The 22,013-nt window shown below is 39.1% G+C and overlaps 1 long non-coding RNA gene across 3 annotated transcripts in view; it reads right to left on the reverse strand.

Annotated features, from left to right (window-relative positions):
* Positions 1 to 11,091, reverse strand: part of LOC118169262 — a 409,250-nt gene extending 398,159 nt beyond the window's left edge. For all 3 annotated transcript variants that reach the window (XR_004751988.1, XR_004751987.1, XR_004751986.1), the window contains exon 1: positions 10,925 to 11,091. This is a non-coding gene — a long non-coding RNA (uncharacterized LOC118169262). The remainder of the gene's footprint in view (positions 1 to 10,924) is intronic.
* Between the last annotated feature and the right edge of the window lie 10,922 nt (positions 11,092 to 22,013).

Here is a 22,013-nt window from a genome sequence, read left to right on the forward strand (position 1 = left end):
ACACCAGCTAGCCAGGCCAGAAGACTTGAATTGAGTCTTTTAACACCTTCAATGAAGGCATCACCTACAGGATCTTCACTATAGGCCCTTTGACTTGGCATCACCTTACTATTACGTTATTGCCCAAACATAATCAACTCAGTGCCAGCCCCATTGAATGGGTAAATATCATAATACATTTTATAAGGAAAAAAGCAGAGTTGCTTCATGATTATAAGCTTAAAATTCTGGATATACCTATCACATGCAGAAGCAGAAGTCATTTCTATTGTGACTCTTTAAAGATAAGGCAGTCTTTGGGCAGAACTATAAATTTAACGTCTATCATATGGTTCTCCCCTGCCCCTACTCAAAGGCATCCTTTTAAAAAGGCATCAGGCTTTATTTCTGCCACCTTGGCATACACTCACCAGAAAGAAAAACTTTTGATCAAATTTGCTATTTCCGTGAATGAGTGCATCTCCTCTTGGCGGTATTCTTACCTGAATGCTTAAGAAGAGTGAATGGAGGCAAGTCATATTTTGCATGTGGACATCATAGCACACTTCTAATAGTGGATGATTTCGCTCAAATACATTCGATACAAAACAGAAATTCCCTCTAAGAAATGCAGGTGTAGAAGTGACAGAAGGTGGGATCCTGAGTGCTAGCATATGCATTACTGAAGACTGGAAACATCCAAAATGTACCACTTAAGTCTGCACTCTTTTGCTGATTACTAAAAGAAAGTTTTGAAACTGGCAGAGTCCTTTTACACATTTATCTATATGAAATGTTCCCACAACGTAACAGGTAACCGGCAGCCTGGAAACAGATTTCAGGTGAATAAATTTCTGCTCCTGTTTCTCCTCATGAAGCCAGTGGTAAGGCTTCCACTGACATTAGTGAAGCTGAATGAGACCCCATCTCTTCTGAAGTGGTTTGTTATGGAGTTCACCACGGCCCTGGCTTTTACATCAAGTAACATCAATGAGTTTGGACACAATTTCATAAGTAGTTTATGTTGCACGTGACTGTCACAATGCTGTTTGGATATTACAACAGGCAATGCCTAGACACTAGCGTAACCATTTCACAGTATGTCGGAAGTATTGGAATGATGTCATTTTCAAGCAGGTTCATTCTTTGTTAGCAAGTGCCTTCTTGTTAAGGGAAAGGCTGATACAACAAACAGCCAGGTCACCATCAGTGGGTGTCACCAAAGATTCTGTAGCAGCAAGAAATGAACGCAGATGAAGAGAGATGAGCAAATAATAGGAGAACCAGGTAGTCCTGCAGCCACTGCACAAGCTCCTACAGTTTTATCTTAGCATTAATTGTCATTCAATTCCCTACAGCATTCTAAAACCTAGATGATCAGATAATAAGAGGTTGAGTGGTATGCATAACATCAAGCTGATTAAATTTGTTTACTGATAATTCTTTCAGGTTCCCTTGAATATCATGTAATTTTCAAGTTTTATTTCAAACAGATTTTATGTAATGTATTATTGACAACATCCTCATGGACCACTTCTACAATGTCATTCAGGATAATTATTTCACAACAGATTTTCAGAGTCCCTGATTCCTGTTGGGATTCACTTTTGCATAAATTACAGAGCAGAATATTTAATCAGTGTCCCCATTACAACCCTATGGCTTATTTTTAAGAATAAGGAATGAGAGAACGGATAGATTTCAAGAGGGGTGAGGGGAAGGAACAGTGTATTTGTACAATTGCAGCATGAGGATTTTCATCAGCTATATTTTCTAAAGCACAGCAGAGCAAGATAACTGTCCTGCAGCATCCTCGCCCCCTTTTTTTTTTTTGAAACAAACATAGGCATTAATCTTTTGACTGCATAAATTAAATATTAATGTTAACAAACCACATAATGTGGAGTTAAAAGCTATTAACATTTAAACCACATTCTCCCTATGTTTATTCCCAAAAAAGGAGTTAGCCCCTCTTTAATAATGCCAAAGCAATAATAAATCCAAGGATTATGACTACGGGAAGTGGTCAGGCTTTTTATATATACATACAGATGAAGACTGGACAATCCTTCATCTCATAATGCTGAGAAATCCTTATGCTTAAAAATATTCATGTACATTTCCTGAAGTAACATGCTCTATAGCCTCAGAGATGGGTACTACTTATAAAAGATAATTAATCAGGCAAACCAATACAGTCCTGGGATTTGGCCATATATCAAGAGGAAAAAAAAAAAAAAAAAAAAAAAAAACATATGAATTCATTTCTCTAATAGATTGCAAGTTGCCCACTAACAATATTTAAAAGAACGTTATAGCAGAAACTCAGCCTGATCAATTGGAATCTGTTTCCCTGAAAAGGACCTAATGACGCATTCATCTTACTCTGTGTGATAATTCACTTATTTTAGCAGCAGTTTTAGACCACCAGAACACACTAAGCAGTAGAAAAAAGTCACTATGTGGCTGTAGCCAGTGTCACAGCTGTATTTTAAGCCTCTGGCAGAGGATCAAAAAGGCACTGTTAATGACTCTGCAGGGGAGAGGGCTCCAAGTATCGCGAGGAACTCAAAATCAAGTACCAGGTTGAAGAAGGTGTTGTGATTTTAACCAGACAGGATCCATCAAAGAAATCCTGGCTAGCACTGGGAGACACAAAAGGCAGCACAGGCAAGGCTGCATCCCACTGTTCAAGCTCACTTTGCACCCAAACTTCACCTGTAACTATGATTAGCAGGGAACAACTATCTTCCGCAGTTAAGGCTTAAACTTCCAAGAGCAGTTAAGGAGTCAACAGGAGCTGAATACTGGAGCATCTTGGTGACCTTTCTCAATTAAGCATTCAGATAGTGTGACCTCTGGGGACTCAGCATGATACAATATTGTTGTGTGGCATGTCCAGCTCCTTGAAAGGTCCCTTGCGATATCCACTGGAGAGATCAAGTTGTGCATTTCCCAAATATATAATTTGTGAGGTGTACGTCAAGAGCACAAGGTCCGCAGACAAAACTAACACTGCATCCTTCTTAGTTTTCCCAGCCGGTACAGCTAATTAATGTTCAACACTTCCCAGAATACCAGTACTGTATAGTGAAAACTAAGACCTGACCAGCTGCAATGTTTGAGTCTGCTTGTGAATAGTCATGCATATATAGAAGATGCTGACTGATAATACATCATGCCGCTGAAAACCACAAGGTCCAATCATCCCAGACACTTCATTTCATGTGTTTATGGTCCTTCCACAGAACACGTGTTTCTCTTACCTAACATGATTTCTCCTGAGCCACCAGCACCATGAGGCTGGCTTGGCAAAGGCCTAGTGTGCAGCCTACAGCATAAGTTGTGTTCCACACTCTAGACCCTTACTGCACCATTTTCAGGGGAAGACAGATATAAACTAATAGCATCTGTATCCTCGAGTTCCTACAGAAGAAAACATAGCATTCAAAAGTAGCCCCATCGTTTGTATTTTGACTTTATATGCAATACAGCAATATTCGAAGTCAGCATAACCTCCCAGCATCTAACCCAAGACAGCAATTATTTTTTTAAAAGAGGCATTATACAGGGCCTTGTGGTAGAAGTTGTTACGTACAAGGAAGGTTTTCTGTGTTTTGCTTTATATGGGACCTCCTGAAGTGATCCCACAGCAATGTATTCATTTCTTCACTGTATGCAGATCCATAGAAGTAAATCCAAGCCATTTATTACATGAAACACACAATTAAGTTGTCCTTTACCAAAAGAGTTCAAGAAGCTCATTCTTTCTGATGCTCCTTTCCTTCTCTTTTTTTTTTTTTTGAGTTTTATTTTTTAAATAACAAGTCACCTAGACAATTAGGGAAAACAGAGGCAACCATACCTATGATATAGCAAGGACCTGGGGAATATCACCAATAGCAGCAGCCACGTGTCTATCTCGCATAGCAGTTCTTGACAGAGCTTACTGATTTAACCCACCTCTAAGCCTATGGGTATGAACAAAAGCAGCTCCATCTTGAGAAAGAAGTGCTAATGAGGAAGCTCACCTCCCCTCTCGTCCACCACTAGTTTGGGACCAAAGCATATTGTTTTACACCATCCATTTGGAAAAGATCAAGGCCATTGCTTGACTAATTAAATATCAGAAAATCACATTAAAAAGCCCTTAAAAATACATTTGATCAAGATAATGGTATAGATACTGCTGGAAGAGTCCAATCAAATACTTTTCCCCATGTGCCCACACTTAAATTACTTGGATAGACATGAAACATTGGAAACCATTAACTATCACAACGCACACCAACAGCTGTATCATAGTCTCCATCCATGCACTATGCAGAACAGTGAAGAAAGCTGGGCAGCGTTGCCACAGGTTTCACTCCCAAAACTTGCACCAACGCTGCAAGGGAGAGCCAGGGGACAGAGAGCCTCAAGAGACAGCTCATCCAGCTCCTTCTCCCTCCCAGCACAGCAGAAGATGCAACAGCAAAAGCAGCACAATAATACAGCGCTGTGGCTCCAGGCATTGATACGCTCCCCCTCTGCCACCCCAAGAGCAGCCTACAGCTGAAAGACACCAGATAGGATGGGTCTGAGGCACAGTGAAGGGGTCCCACATATTACTGAATTCTGGGGCAACTCTGGTCAAAATGAAAATGTGTACTGAAGTTGTTGTTACATCCCCCATCACAACCCATCCAGGGCTTTTCAACTTGGGAGAGCAGCTGTGTGCACACAGCTACATCTCAGGAGGGCTATACTGCCATCACCATCAGGTTTGTCTTATATCAAATTTTATAAATATATTTTTTAACAAGAAAATAAACAAATTTAATGCTGGTGCATATAAAGAAATGATCACTTTAAAACCACTGCCTGACGAGCCAGCTCTTTGACATGCAGAAGACCATGCTGGGGTCTGTTAACAAGTGATAAAGCTCACAAGGAACAAAGGTCACGAACAAAATGAATGTGAAGTAAACACAGACAGACAAAAAGCAGTGATTAATCTTCATCGACTCTTCCCAAAGAGGTGAGGCTTGGTAAATCATGGTCTTGTGACAACTGGGACTGGCTTGTCTGTGTGTTTCCTATGTATCATTAGCAAGGATTAAAGCTCATTATTCCATGTTTTCCCCACCCCAGTGACTAGGGCAATGTTTGCCAAAAGCAATGCCAGCCGGCTCATCCTGCATTTTAATCAGCAGAGAATAGCATCTCCCACTACAACATTTAACAGGAGGAGAGAAAGATCAAATCAAAGACTTTCAGAAGACAGAGACACCATAGTTCAGGAAAGTACAGCTGCAGGTCGATGTGCTCTCCGTGAAACGGCCGGGCACCCTGCGGCATGTGAAGTGGCTCAGCAGCAGAGAACACCAGCAGCTCTGGGGTAGCAAAGACAGCGCTGCTTCACAGTGGCCTCCAAGCTCATTTATAGTATTTCAATTACATTACAGGAATTTAAATCTAACGGTTTTATATGAATATACACAGGTCACTGAAGGACCAAAGACAACCAAGCACATAATTTTGCAATTTTATCCCAAAAAGGACAACAATCTGATGTTGAGAAAACAAAGCATCACAATAATCCCAGAGGTCTAACCAATCTGCTTAAAACCTCATCTGCCTGAAATCTCACTCTTCTTGATATAGAGACAGATTTGAAATAAACCCGATCATGCTTTATTCTCCCAGTGCTATGAAAAAAAATTAAATCTACCCTCCCAGCTGAGCATACGCACTGTTCTAGGTGATCTCTACAGCAAACAGGAAAAACATGTTGTCTGTGTGACATGCATTTTGTAGTCAATGGTGTTAACCCCTTAAGCAACAGCACTTAGCACCATTATGTTGTGTCATTATGTATTTAGGCACGTCGGGTCAAAGCTTCAGTTTCTGTATGCAACAAATTACAACTACCTGAAGTGCTGATCCAAAGCTTAATTAAGCCCTTGGAGTTCTTCTATTTCTGTTAAAAGCTTCCTCTTGTCTTTGTCCTTAACTCCTACCAGAGTTAAGTCACCCTGGGTACAGGCAATGAGAGGGTTCCCCACCCCATGGGACAGCCCTGGCATCAGCCACCTCCCTGGGGATGGGGACAGGCTCTCACCAGCAGGACATGGGCTGGAGACAGCCACGGCTGCAACCATGCTGGCAGCTGGGGAGCAAGGGTGAGAGCCTCAGCTTCCAGCTGCCCCCAAACCAATGGGCAGGAAGCCCTCCCTGAGGTTTCCATGCACTGTGTGTGTGTATATATATATATATGAAGATATAAGTGACTCACTTTAAGTCACAACAAAAACACCAACACCAGATGATCAAGAACTGTGACAATGAATGACAGGTATTAATATTTATGAAGGAGAAGTTAATGGAAGGTAACTCTTACTAGACTGCCCCAGAAAATAACGCCATGCAACAGCCTCTACTTAGCCAGTCTGCGTCCTGTAGGCCACTGTTTGAACAGTGATAGACAAAAAAAAAAAAAAAGCTAAAAACAAGAACAAAGGTAACTATTTTTTTCCCACATGCACACATCCATTAGGTGTTTCTTAAATGTTTTATGAATCTCCACTAAGTTCTGTTATTCTCCATGGGGATGTAGCAGCAATATCTCATAGAAGGTAATTAGAAGGCACTGCACACAAAAAAACAGTATGCAAGCTTCGATAACCAGACAGAGAAGGTGAAAGAAAGAATTAGTGTTAACAATTTAGAAGTGATATGAGATGAAACAAGGTTGCATTCTCCCACAAATTAGTTCACAATATACCACACAAGGTTGCGGGTTTTCTCCCTAAGAGTACGTACCTGTGTAGCAACTTATATACTATACTATTTAAAAACAGATAACGGATATAATTGAAATGGATGTTACTCTTTCTGTCAGATATGCAAATCCAAAGGGCAATTTCTACTTTTATTATTTATTTAGGATGTATTATATATGTATAAGCAGCAGGTTCTCTGACATACCATTTTCAAAAGCACCTGTGTGATGCATGACCCTATTCAAACCTTTTTTATATTAAGACTTGGACAACCTTAATAATAGCATTTTAACAGTTGCATTTGTGACCTCACATTGGCATGATTTCCAGTTAAATCCCAGCCCTTCATTCCAGGCTGTGCTCCAGTGCGGGTCACACAAAGGGGCCAGAGCCCAGCCAGTCCCCAGTCACTAGGGGGGCTCTGCCCCACACCTAGGGACATGGCTGGTGGCCAGCAGGCCTTGCAGCACCCCTTCCCCCCAGCAGCCTTAATGACCACAACCCATGGGGACTAAGGTTGCCCAAGGGGCCAACATTTGGGGTTCAGGAGGGATGCACAGCCTAGGAGGCAGGGCAGGGCTTGCTGGGCAGGAGGAGAACTCGCCTTCTGCTGCCATGCTCTCAGCTGACATGGAGCTATCTGCTGAAAGCCATATTTACCTTTTTACACTCATTTCTGCTCCACATTGATTGGCAAACTGAAGAATTAGGACTAGAGGATTGGACAGGGATAATTCACATGTCAGCCAGATAAAAGCAATTCAGCAGGTTTTGGCCTTTCAGTATCATCCCCATCAGAGGGAATATGATAGATAAATCCAATAATTTGAGATAACAGCAAGGAAGCTGGCTTTCCAACTCACAGCCAGCGACAACAGTGAAAAGCCAGTGTGAACACCAGGCTGAGCCTCCTCTAGGGCAGGAAGCCTTACTGCAGGTCTTCATTCCCAAAGCCTCAGCACTCCCCATACACAAGTTCATATTACATATTTATTTATTCATTTGCTTGTCCTGACTGAGTTTTTCCACACAAAACCCTGGAAATAATTTATCTTGCCACACTCCCCTGAGACCTGTTTTTCCACCAGCTTTTTGTACTTGCCTTTTTTTTAACACACATGAATTCCATTGGGTTTTACATGAACAGACCCACAGTTAATAACATCGGAAAAAGGCAGAAGTTGATGAAAAGAACTATCTTAAAGCAGATAGAAAAGGATTTAAATTAAAATGTTGAATCAGGTACCAGCTGTTTCTGTGGCTCTCCACAAGCCACAACATGCTTCTGCCCCTGCTCCCCATCAGCGAGACCATTAGCTGAATAAATGATAGTTAAAAAACCATTAACAAGAGTCAGATTTACTAGGCTTGATCAATTAGGTTCTCCTAGTGTTGCAGGATCCTAGCCCACAGCCTTAAGGATGAGGCTCCTTTTCTTGAACATACAAAGTCATTTATTATAATGGTCTCCCTTCTCAAATCTTTTCCCAATAGCTTACTTTACTGGATAAGTTTGGGGATTACAGGGGAAGTAGGTTACACTTTCTGATATTCAGAACAATGCTTGCTTTCCTTTTTTTAGAAAAAAAAATCAAAATTAATTTATTAATTTTATCTCACTTTTCCTTTCTTGATCTCTAACTGAGAGCAGGGAACAAAAAGCAAAATGGATCCTGCTAGCTTGGTTTTGTGCTGCTGACTGGGCTCTTTCTCCCGGGGTTCAGGCCAAGGCTGTGATGGTACTGCCGGCAGTAACCGTTCAAGCTCAACAGCCCAGTGGGACTAATTACTGCATTTACAGTAAAACATGCAAGGAAATGTATCTCCCTATCTCCATATAGCCAAGTTTACTGAAGGATAACCTACTACATTACACAGATTAATACTCCAGTGAGTAAATTAATCCTCGGAATTTCACTCACTACTTGTGGCTTATAAATTTTAATTGGTTCTGTACTGCCACATGAATTTATGTGAATGTATACTGATGAAGTAGAAGGGATCAGAAATTATTCTATCAACACTCAGAGCCCGGAGATGAGATAACAGGATATGTTGGGACCAATTTATAAACATTTATATATGTTTGCAAAGCAGGACTCCAGCTTGTTTTAGAGTTGCACCATCACAGATTACATACAACTCCACTGAGGAAGAAAGAAGCAGCATTAGATGAGATGGAAAAGCACTGTCAGAATGCAAAATATTCCTATTTTGCCAAAAGCCAGATCCAAAGCTGAAGCATAAGCACTGCTCTTGCTACTTTTGACTGCACTGTTATTGATCACAGTCAATCGATACTACTGGTACAGCAATCAGAACAGCTTCCTGATATGCTGACACAATGGTACACCATGCAAGCTGCTATTTCCACAACCATTAACTGTGGCACCAAGCTTTCACAGGTATTAAAGTGTCTAAAGATATAGGTAGAAATTTCTGGCAAGTTATACACCTCCTTCAAGTTCTGTCATTGGTACAGAATTTTCTTTTTATCTAACGCTGTTTACAAAGATCCAGTTCTCTGGTTTAATCTTCCCCTAGTGGCAATCAGAATAGAATCAGTTCCTTGAAATATTACAAAGATAGTCAGAGATATTTACCATCAGTTGTTTGTTAGTACTGAAACAGAGTAGTGATTTGGATGTCAGTAACATCAAGTGTTCTACTGCCCATGACTCTGGGCGCACCTGCAGCACATTATCCCTCTTCATGAAATACAGTAGCAGCTAGCAAGGTAGAGAATCAGAAAACTGAAACACCCTAGGATAACTGTCAAAGCTTCTTAAACGTGGTAACATGAAGAGCCAAGTCCATGTCCTTTCTGCCACCCAAATATAAGTATCTTCCTGAAAGGCAGGAGGTAAAATTGCTGTTTAAGGAGCACCTCCCTTCCTTGCCATCAGGCATTTCTTCATTTAAACACCTGTGGCATGCTAAAATAATGCTGACACCACATTAATTAAATAAGTTTTCTATGAATATAAACAATATGTACTAGTGAGAGGTTGCTTTTTTCCCCATATTTATTTCCATAAAGCTTTTCATCCTACATCAATCTTAAGGTTTTAAAGAATTAAAAAAGAATTAAGAAATTTCTAAGATGCTTCACAATAGGTGTTTTAGAAATTCCATCCAGTAACATCAGCAGTAATGCTGCTCTACAGAACAAATGGGGCCCTAAGTTTAAGATAGCTCCTCGTCCTTTCCATTTTAGAGGCAGATCTCTAAATTGTCCCAAGAAGAACTTCTAGAGCAGAATATCTCAGCTATTGCATCTCAGAATGCTTTTCATAATGTGATTTCTAGCTCAGTGAACAGAGTCCTGTATTCATTATAGCATCTAGCCATAACTTTAACCCCCTAAATGATGATAGCCACCTGAAAGATAAAACCAACACCTATCTTTGGAAACCTTTAATACCCAGTTACTTAATTAAAGGGGGCTTAAAAGACAGCACAAGTTTCCTTTGAGACAAGCTTCTTATAATCAAATACAAGTATCTTGTAGGAATGCCTTGGAGTCCCCAGTACTCATAGAAGCACACTAATGGATACACCCAATAATTTCACAATCACATATACATTAAAGTATACAGCCCTGAAAATTTTCCTTTTATGCTCTGCAGCTGTGCGTGGTGCCACTAAGTTACAAAAAAAAAAAAAATTACCATAGAAGGTACAACCTAAAAAATATAAAGCTACACAACCTCTTACTTGCTGAATATATTATGTAGTTTCTAAGTACGTAGGAAGAAATTCTGTTTCCATCTTCCAGTTTTAGTTTTAAGGGCAGCTTGAAATATTCATAATCAGCTATAGAACACTTATGTTAAAAAGCCACTTTTTGACTCAAAAGGTAAGGGTTCACTTCACTAATAAGTGAAGGCAATCAAAAGAAATACCTTGTTTTTCCAGATATTTCTTCCTAACATATTTTGTTCACCCATTCAACACCATTTATTTTGCTCTTATATTCTCTTCCTGCTTGTTTTTAGGATACGAAAAATTAAATTTAGAATGAAACTTTTTTACTTTAAAAGCAATGAACAAGTTTAAGTTCCAGTCAGACATTACTTCACTCCTGTATTTAACTTCTGCCTCTTCCTTCTACAAATCCCCAATTATTGAACAAAATTACTGAGGCTCTATCAGTCTTAGAGAGTCCATAGTTTTCCTACCTTGATCTAAGTTCAACGAGTCTTGAATTTGTTCTTGAATTCTACGTGAAGCTGGTAATCCCTAGAAACTCCAGGCATACTTGAGTTAAGCAGTCATTCTTCTACTTTCTCATCCAGAGAAAATAAACCCTTGAATGCTGAACCATTCCCTTCCATTCCTCTTTCATTATGACTTCTTAAGTCTAAGCAACACAGTCCTCAGTGTGGAAATTTTAGCAGTAGCCAAAACCAAACCAAACCAAAAAACCATACTTGTGTTATGGGTGACTGTGTTACACCACAGACCTGCTGACTGGTACACAGAAAATGAGCATCAGCTGGGCATTATACCATCAGTAGCTACAGGTGGGGTTAGACAGGAACCTCCATGATGTTAGGGCTAACAGCAATCAATCTGTAAGTCTGTTCAGCCTATTAGGAGTCTTCTGCTAAATTGTCTTTTTTATTTATTTTTTAACAGAATAGGAAAAAAAAAAGTATGATTGGTTTTATTTTTCCTGCTTCTTAGGACAAGTTTGAGTTACTTCAGTTATACATAGAAGCGTTAGCTCTAATTGCTTCTGTTCCTGCTGTATCTATATGTTTTGATATCAGACCTTCATTGAAACATCTCAGCACTTTCTATTTGCTTAATAAGTAATATAACTAACATCTGTTATGCATTTGTTCTTCTGTTCCCTGTGGGGAGAGAAAAGCATGTTGTAGAGCATTTTGTAATCCCTGGTATTTTATCTATTCTACTATGTTGTTTTCTGCTTTAGTGTTGCATGTTAGGTATCAACTGGAAATCAAACGATGGCCCTTTATTTTACTTTTCTAATACTATCCAGATTGTCCTAGAAGACATGGATTTAGACTTCTCTGGCTAGGAGTTTTGTAGGACAAGAACATCACTTTTCTAGGAAGCTTTATTGCTTTGTCAATCTTTAGGAAAGCATACACCCAAAGTAGCCTGCTCTTTCTGCCTCAGAAAGCACTGGGCCAAAACATCAAAAAAATAAACCACAAAGTTCTTCAGAATAGTCTTGGCTAGAGACATCACACAGTTTGACCTAGTGCATTACGTGTGGGCCAGCGAACTAATTACATAGTAAATATTAGAAGACCTACTCGTTCATTAGACTAATTGAGCTAATGCTGTCCAGACAATAAAATATGAGGAGTGAAAGCTTTGTGTAAACAAAATAGCTGTAATGACTTCCTGATAAATACTTCCAAGCTGAATAAGGCTAAAGGATATTACTCAAGGGTAGCAGAAAGATTTCCTCTGCACAGCAGCAATAATCTATATATCCACAGAGAATTTAAATACCTGATTGAGATATGCAGCATACTATGTTTACTACAGATGCAGAGGTAATGTTGCAGCTAAGTTTCTATTAGAAACCAGCATCCCTGAATTCACAAATAGAAGCTTATCAGTTTCAAAATCAGCAGGTTATGGCTGGTCTTCAGAATGACACTGTACCAGATTTCAAGGGAAATGGACAAAAGGTTCTTGAACTAAAGGGTTGGCACGAATGAGAAAGAAGTAGTCATTAGAATTCAGAGTCTAATTGCTACCTTCCCAGCAAAGCACGATCCAAATAAAAGGGAGAAAATTGAGCTTCTAGGTCTTATATGCCTCGATCAATGTACTCCTGTTTTTAAAAGCTCAGATTTTAAATAGGTATCAAATCAGTTTATTAGCTCTGAGCTGTTTGTTGAAGACCAAATCTTGCTTTTTAGAACCCTTTGTATCACTGGAAAATAAAGTGCTAAAGCTTCATTCACCCTGTCAGAAAGCCCCACTGCTGACAGTAGGTCTTGACAATAGCTGTAAATGAACAGGTTCTGAGTACAGTCTTGTTCCCTAAACTGATTTTATTCTTCAGTGGGATAGCACAGCACAGAACAGAGGGGGAATGCCCACTTTATCTCCCTTTTTTTCTCCTATAACCATGAGAGCTCAGGAATCATTTGACCTTTTCTTTGGCATTCAAACAGCAGGAACACAGGAGTGTGCTTTTGTGCATCTCTATGTGCATGAGCATATCACAATACAATGAGTACACAAACCAAAAGCCTGACAAAAGCTTTCTGGAAGAGTAAAGCTAGGAGGAGGGAATTTTATGCATAAAAATGAGAAAGGGTGAAGAAGAATACATAAAATAGTGTGGGAGGGGAGACAGGTCTAAGGACAAAACAGTGATTCTGGAGCCAGTTTAGAGAAACAGCAAGGTTCACTAAAACAGAAACTCTTTGCTCCACCCCCCATTTTTATCCTATTCAAAAGGATGCAGTTTCCAACTTTAGAGTCATCCTAGTCCTCTGTGTGGAGACTATGTGACTGCCATATTAAATTTTTTTTTTCAACTCCCTCAAATGAGTATTAAGAACCCATGTTCTACCTGGAATAACTTAAATGGAATCCATACACCACAGTACTTCTTCCTCTGCACAGAGAAAATATTTATATCAAGGTCTTCAAGCATCTCAATGATTATTAAAAACTTTGCACTGAAGAAAAACAATTCTGAGAATTATTTCCAAGGGGGCTGTCCTAAAGCTGTGGCATTCTTACGGTGCTTGTTCTCTCCCACCCATGTGAGTTATGAGACATGCACCCAAGTGATAGAAATCCCATCACTTACCCTTATCTAAGAGATATCCTCTAATTTGATATGAAAGTGTAAAAACGTTTTGAGAAATAGATCTCGGCAGAATTTACTGCAGATGCCCTTCAAGCCTCTGCCAGTGGAATCATTTATCAAATATGTGAGAACATGTCAGAGTGAGGATTTCTGAGCCTTGTCCTAAATTGCGTTTTATATATGGATTAATGAATGAAGTAATAAATCAAGAAAGACTGCTGTGCTCCGATTATTCTCAGTTCCTCATACACAACTTCTTTTAATGTCCTACCTGCAAGGCAATGGGGGGAAGCAAAAGCGAGGGCATAGTACAGAAAAAGACAGGACTGGAGAGAATCACATTTCCTCTTTATAGCGATTCTATCCATTGCTGCTTGCTCCTTTTTTGATTGTAGTCCTGTTCTGCCTAAGAGCTGGATTGAAAACAGAATTGTTCTCTCCCTAAAAACACCTGTGTGAGCTCTGGGAATGTGTTTCTTCATGCATAATGCAGTAACTGGCCATCTTCTAAAAAGATGTGCATCTTATCTACAACAAAGTGCAGAAATACATCCCAGACTTACACATTACTGTACCTCATATTACTCAAAAAAAGTCAACTGCAGCCTTACTACTAACTTCAGTAGTTAGGTATCATCCTAAAGGTCTCTTCTATAAAGGACAAGAGCACTGATTTAACTGCCTAATTCACATAAGACAACTTGTTAGAAGATATGAACTGAAACCAAGTGAGAACATCTACATGAAGCAATTACTTCAAATAATTTAACAAATATTTTAATGATGTGATTTTGCCATACATGCAAATCCAGAATGCCATAGAAATGCATTAACTTTCACAGCCTGCACTAAGATACCTACCAGCAGGAAACCAGCAAGCTGAGTTCACCCGTCTTTTCTAAGATTATAAAGCAAATCTTTCTTCTGTAGCTTGTGGCAGCTGTCTACGTTTATTTTCTTTTAGACTTTATAATGTCTTTGGGAAGGAGTGTAAACGATGTAGAGACATATCTGGCTCCCAGAGCGGAGGACTGTATGACCTGTAGTTACAAGTGCTCTGACAATGTTTGCTGTTGTGTTGCTGGAAAATCCTGCTTGCTCATCCCGCAGCTTTTATTTTCTCCTTATCCCTCATTTGCATTCTCCCTTTAATCCAAACAACAACATGAGTTCAGAATTTCGACAGGTTGTCATCAGTATCGTTTCTATCCTGAGGGCTAGATCCAGGACGTACAATTGTTCTCCACAGCCTCTTTATCTCTCCTATACAGCATTCAGGAGGATGCAAAAGTATTTCAATGTTTCAACATGCACACGACTATAGAAAACATTTCAGCATTCAAAAGGGTGGATGCCAGATTAATACAACAAACGTGGAAGAAGCTGGATAGATAGCCAGAAAGAGATGACATAAGGTGTAGGAGAATCGATTTTAAATTGGTGCTGAAACAAGCCATGTTAGCACTGATGTCATGAATTCATGGAGCGTTTGCAAACCACAAGTATTTGTTTTCTCCTCCGGGCAGTTTGTGTTTGTTATATCTGACAAGCGGAAAGGTGCAGAAGAAAGCACTAGTATGTTTTAAAGCACAATAAACAAAAAGTGTTCTATATTTATTTTTATGTGTGTGTGTGTTTGGAGAAGAGTTTGCTCTCTGTAATTTGAACAGATTCCAACTGGTCAATGGTGGGAATCATTCAAAAAGGAGGGACAAAGGGAAACAGAACCACAATTACGGTCCAGACTCTGAATGCTGAATTGAACTAGCGATTTGCCAACATCCCACCACATAATGCATTACCTAGCACTTCCAACACCCTAAAAAAAGGAACTCAGGAAGTCTGTGGATTGTCCAGACTGTATTTATCCCATAGCTAACAGGTGGCGATTATCTGCAAATACAACACAAATACAGATATTTGCTCGCAGTGCGGTTTGACTCCAAAGACATCCCAACATTTTGTTTTTTCCTGTTACCCCTCTGCACACAGATGGTTTAGAAACCTATAGCTGATGGCAACCATTGAGGAGTCCCACCAATGACAAACAGCAAAGGACAGTTCAATTTCCCTTGTTGTCTGGGATGACTGCATAGAAATAATAAATGCTAAAATCAGAAAGAATTGTTTCACTACAGTGAACACAAGCACACTGAGTATACATGACTATACAGAGAGGATCACGTAAGAAACAGATACAGCACAGAGCTCCACTTTAAATTTAAAATAATCTCACCAAGTCTTCCTCAATCATATAAATTTTTAAAAGAAAAATAGTTTTCTGATGTATTACAAGATTTGAGATCAAAACTGAATTATAAAATATAACCAGTACTTTGGTGTAGAACTGCCTCTCACTGCTTACTGTATAGTAGCCAGAACGTCTCCCACTGACATAGAAGAAATTCAAGTTCAGTTAATTCCAAAAGTTCACACTTCAGAAAGGTGCTGCTATTGTTAGCTTCATTATTATTTTTTTTTAAACCTATGTAGATATTTATTTTTCTAATTGGAGATATCTAACAAATATTCTAAAAGAGACAGATAAACGGTTAATTTTTACATCTGCAGACATGCCCTGAACAGGTTAACTATCTTCAGGTGACACCTCATGGGGCAGGCCATTTCTTGTCCTGTTCTCACACTAACAGGCGCTTAACAACCCCTAGCTAAGCAGAGACAGTGGAATTAGTTCAGTAAGGGAAGCTTTAGCAAAAACTGAATTTTAAAGAATTTGAGGGTTTATACATTTTCTTTTCCCATGTAATAGTCTTGGCCTTCATTTACATTTACAGCATTAGGGAAATCTTCTAAGTATTTTATCCATGTATCAATTATTCTCTGAAGAGGGCTTCACTGTATATCTACAATATTGCACTTGTGCAGTAAAAACAAGCATCTGAAGAACCCTCATGAAAACAAGTAAAAGCCAATTATTGTGATTTGTGTTTACATTCCAGCTGTCTTCTAATGAGATTTTTTTTTCCATGCCATTAAAAAAAAAAAGCCGATGGTGCTGTCACTTCTGGACTTAGAGATTAAGTTCATGGAAGCATTTAAGTACATATTTCAATTTTTGCCTTAGAGTTGAGAGATTTTCCTGAAAACATATAATTTAAACATACACTGGAGTGTTTTCATGAATTAAAAGCTTGCTGTAATAGACATAAGTAAATGCACAATGAGACTGAACTCGATCATTTGGCTGTATCAGCCTTCTTTCCCCAGCTCAGAGTAACCCCAGTGCAGTTACTTATCTGTGATGATAAATGTGCGATGCATTTCAAATTCGAATGGTCTAGCCCTTTTGTAGGGACAGATCTTGCTTCCAGAGCATTTCTTCCAGCCTACTAACATTTCTACATGACTTCAAACTGGGGACCAATGACAACATGTTACATCTTGCTGCTGGCAACACACAAACCCCAACTTTTACAGAGTACTGCTGATCCTCCTGCCTACATAAACACAGATCTAGAAGCTGCCTACGGCCCCCCATAGGTGTAAGCGCTTCTCTAAGTCCCTTTGCCAAAGCAGCCCATCACAAGCATCTGGCCCACATGTACTGAAGAAACTGAATTACCTCCTACAGAAGGGAAGCGGAGTGAATACACTCTAACATACCCCATCTGCAGCTGCTGCAATAGCACAGTGAATGTTCCTGTTTCTTAAAGGGCATCATGCATATCAAACCCCTCTCAGTCTTAATTACAAAACAAAAAATAATATGATCCTCTTACTGTATGTCTTTATTTACCCTCTCATCTGCTCTGGCATTTTAATATCCAAGTTTGTTAGAAACAGATGCCTCAGTTTTAGCACCTTCTTGAAATGGCTTAATACTCTAGGTAGGATTGAAGACAGAGGAAAGAGACACTACAATGAGCACAACTTTTGAGCAAATGGGCTTGAATATTCATTAAACAACATTTAATTTAAACTACCAAACTCTAAAAGCAGCAACATATGGGCCTGTTTTATTTTACATAAACTGAATAGGAGGTTGTGCCATTAGTTTCTACAGACATAATGTTCATTACAAATGAAGTATGTTTTCCTTTAGGGAATGTGCCACCATTTTTGTGTCAGTGCAGTGCTGTGATTCCCCCAAAAGGTTCAGTCGTCTGCACAAAATACTCTTCCTGACAATGTGCTTCCAAATGTAAACAAAATTCCCGTAGATCTTCATCAACAAAGGGAACCTGGGGCAAATTGAATTCTTTAATGAGAAACAAACAAAGAACTGAGCCCTCACTTTTCAGTATTTGGTGTTTTAGAGACTGTCTTTTCTATGTAGGTTTTTTCCTTATTCTTTGTGAATAAACATTTTTTGCATCAATAACTGTATGACGTGGTTCTACAGTCCTCTGCTGGCTAAATGATTCCTTTGCACAACCTCCTTGAGAATCTAAGCTCTTCTCTGTCATGCACATTCAACGAAAAGCGGGATACTTCTGCTCTTGATGTTTGTGCTTATTGGAAATTCCCAGACAACTTTGATGATGCAAACAGGGACTAACAGCTGGGCTGAAGCCCAGACGCTGCACAGTTACTGACCCAAAGATTGCCATGCAGCACTTCACTCAGGCTGAGGCTCAGGGGAATTCAGTGCTTCGTGGACACTGAAGCACTCATTGAGACTATTTCCACAGAAATCCTGCCTCTGGTCTGCTGGAAAGAACACTGGTGCAGCAGATAGACAGAGCATTACCTTGACACTGTTCAACTCCCCAGTGTAACGCTTGCTTGTTTTCTGACCTAGGTACAATCCCCTGAAGGAAGTATTTTATAGTAATAGGAAGTTAGTTTATTTGCACAGGGTCTTACATTTTTAGAACACTTCAGTACTTAAAAAAAAAAAAAAAGAAAGACTTGGTACTTACCCTTCTGTGCTTCATCTGTGAAGTGGGAATTGAGGAACTTCCAAATCTCCCAGGAAGCTTGTCTGGTAACATCCTGACAGAGACCCTGAGTGCTTGCACTTGCCTTGAATACTGGTCTAAGTTTTCCTAAGATGACACTCTCAGGTCTGGTCTGTGTTAAAGCTGCTGTCAAGTACCTTTGTCCTACACTGAGTCTATCACATAAGCCATATAAACGTAATATTGCCAGTAGCCAAAAATACTGTTAACCTAAAAATATTTGAAAGCAACTATCTACTATACTAAAATTACACCTTTTCTAAAGCAGAAGACACAAACAGGCAAGGCAACTAACAAGCATCCAAGCCCTTGAAGGTTTTCCTATTTAATAAAAATGCCAAAAAGTGATGGATATTTTGTTTTACATCATGTTTAATGCTAGATGTTTACTTTTTGGCATTCCTTGGTGTCTGGACAACTCACTTTCATCAAGTTTTCTCTGGTTTATGTCCCAGTACAGTGCTTGAGTGTTTAATCAAATACTATAGAGTTCGGTGCTAATCAAAATATACTCCTCTAAGTTTAATTAACACCTCAAAACCTGTGAGTTTAATACTTGTATGTGAGCACAAACTTCTTCCATTTCTACATTTTCATTTTGTCAAGCCCTGAAGATAAACCTTAAACCTTTCTTCCAAAACCAGAACTCATCAATTAAATATTTAAAACCTGAGTTCTAACAGCTCCCTATTTTTGTAACAACCCTATGTTCACCTTTAAAAAAGGCTTCATTTAACTTCTGCTCTGCAACAGGACCTGTCAAACTATAAAGGTAATAGTAAAAATATGCGAAAAACGCGATCACCATTAAAAAAAAATCAACTTTTTCCTCTTTTTACTTTAACAATGCTAACCTACTTGCATTGTCATTTTAGTTGCTTGTTAAAAAAGACCAAATATCAAAAAGAAGTGTCAGACCCAATTTTCTACTTACAGCCAATGCTGTGCAGAAGATACAGATCTGAGGTCATCTGTTTCAGAAGTTTTATTATCAGCGATTGAAACCTGTTATCAAATCAACACAACTGATGCCTGGCTTAACAAACAGGCTAGTGAAAATTGACAGAAAATGATAGCAGGGTAGTAGCTCCAGTACAATCAAATCAGATCATCATGAAAGGCAGTGAAGCATGCTTCTCTTAACACAGGTCAGTTTAGAGTCTGGCCAGTTTATTAGATAACAAGCTGTATTTTAACCCAATGAACACAAGTACAAGCCATCATCATGTACCCATGACAATGCATTGCATTCACACTTTTTTTTTTAACTGGTTTTAAAGCTTCTGCAGTGTACAAAGTCAGAGATGCTCTGCATTTATCTCTGCTTCACCTTACTACTCCACCTTACTTAGAAGCTGTGTGTATGAACAGCAGTAACTGGAAGAGAAGCTGATTTTATTATTATATTTGTAGAACTAGTTATTGATGGCCAACTTGGGCAAAAAGCACCAGAATTGTCTTCTAGTGCACAGGATGTCTTTTAGTCACTTTCACAGCTTTTTCATTAACCACAGCCTTCACAGATTGAAGACTGAAATTAAAAGGAAGCTTACTGAAGTCCAGATGAGGATAAAATTCTATTGGGGGTTCTGTTGTTTTTTAGATACAGCTTCATAGACTTCATCAATGTTATCAACAGGCAACATACAATTAAGTTTCCATTTAATCTCTTTAAAGCAAAGGAAACCAATAACATTAACACATCCCAATGTACCTAATCCTGACGTTGACTTGTCAAAGCTTAAACCTTTTCATTGTACCTATTAGAAGCATTGCAACCAATCTGTTCATAAAAGTAACTTACTCTTATTGCTACTGCATTACGTAGACAATGAACAAAAATATTTACACCCATACTGGCAACTTCTGTTGTTCAGATCAAACTTCTGATCTCAAGACACTAATCTCTTCTCCAGACTCAGCTTCCCTCTATCTCTTCATGTGCTGTAGTTTGTCTTATGACTTCAGGATTACATTCTCAAGCCAGAAGCTGCCTTACATATAAAACCATGCCTTATCTATGTCAGTGAACCTAAAGGTGGAACCTCAGTAAGAAATATGACTACTTGATCTAGCTTTAAGTCAAGCTCTGAGTCTGCTGCACACAGCTTTTAACATATTTCACAGAAAGACTTGATTTAATCTCACTAGTCCAGCCATATGATCACGTCACTACTACTACAAAAAAACCACACCCATTTTCTGCAACATTGATATACCTTCTAAAAAAAAAAAAAAACATAATTGAAACAAGTCCTTCCCATTAAAATGGTAGTTAATGGAAGTCTTTCCATGTAGATCAAGTTCACATTATTCATCAATTGTTTAGTTTTTAAATTCCTTCTCCCAAAATCCTCTGTAGCCTAATCTGGGTTCCAGATGGCTCATTAAATAGATACAATATTTAAAAGTTCTCTTTGTAACTTGGGTTTTTTAAAAATGGATATTGTTACTTGAAGGCCAGGCTGAAGTCCAAAAGCAGCTAACAGCGACAAAAACTATCACCTATAGATGATGGGATGCGCCAAGATCAGCAGGAAATAAAAGGGTACCTTCAGCACACAGTAGGGAAAGAAGTGACGATTCCTGTTCATCAGTGCTTTCCACTTAATTGTTTTACCTCCCACAGGAAAGGGGATTAACCTAGAGTCTCCTCACAGCATGATACATGTATTAAACTTCTGAATCACAGAACATCTGCTACACATAGCTTGAACTGCAGCATAGGAAGGCAAAATGTTGGCAGAACAGAAACTTGCATGAAGAGATGCTTCTCTGTCCAGACTGTGGAGACAGAGGATTTCCAACAGCTCCTCAGTTGCCTGCCATTTTCCAAGTGGAATGACAGGAGAAAAGCATAACTGCATTAACACTGTTGCGAAATACTGGAAAAAATCTGATTGGACTAATTACTTTCAGATCACTTGAAATAATTTCCTCCCCTTCCCATTTTCTGTGCTTACTGCCTCCCACAGTAAGACAAGAACACAGCTTACCAATGTGTGGTTATAAGCAAACCATGTAACAAAACACATCAATTGTTACGCCGAATCACTAGGACAGTATTTTTCGCTGTCAATCTTCAGTTATTATAAAGCACCACCACCGAAGCACAGTACCAGGCAATTAGACCACCGACTTCAAGCCATTTGCTTTGGACAGCTACTGTACTTAAGTGAACCTTCAATGAAAAAACACTGAAAATACTTCAGTATTGCGGAGGGAACCTTCAATTCCAGAACTAAATTTTTCTTCAAGACAAACACGCCCTTGGAAACAGTATTGTTTTTCTTACGTTAAAACATCAAGACTGTGCAGAACAGACACCAGTGTCAGGATTTATTTATAGCTTGATTGCCTATAACTAAGGTAAGAGAGATTCTGAAAAGAACAACTTTGAGTGTCAGTACTCCCCAGCTTTAAAGCAGTCAATGTTTTGAACATGTGGTCTTTACTGAAAGTAACTTCCATTCAATTAAAAACAAAACAAAAAAATTACAAGAGCATTACACAAAGCCTCACATCCTCAACAAC

Source organism: Oxyura jamaicensis, chromosome 6 (genome assembly GCF_011077185.1).
Source record: "Oxyura jamaicensis isolate SHBP4307 breed ruddy duck chromosome 6, BPBGC_Ojam_1.0, whole genome shotgun sequence".
Lineage (NCBI taxonomy): Eukaryota > Metazoa > Chordata > Aves > Anseriformes > Anatidae > Oxyura > Oxyura jamaicensis.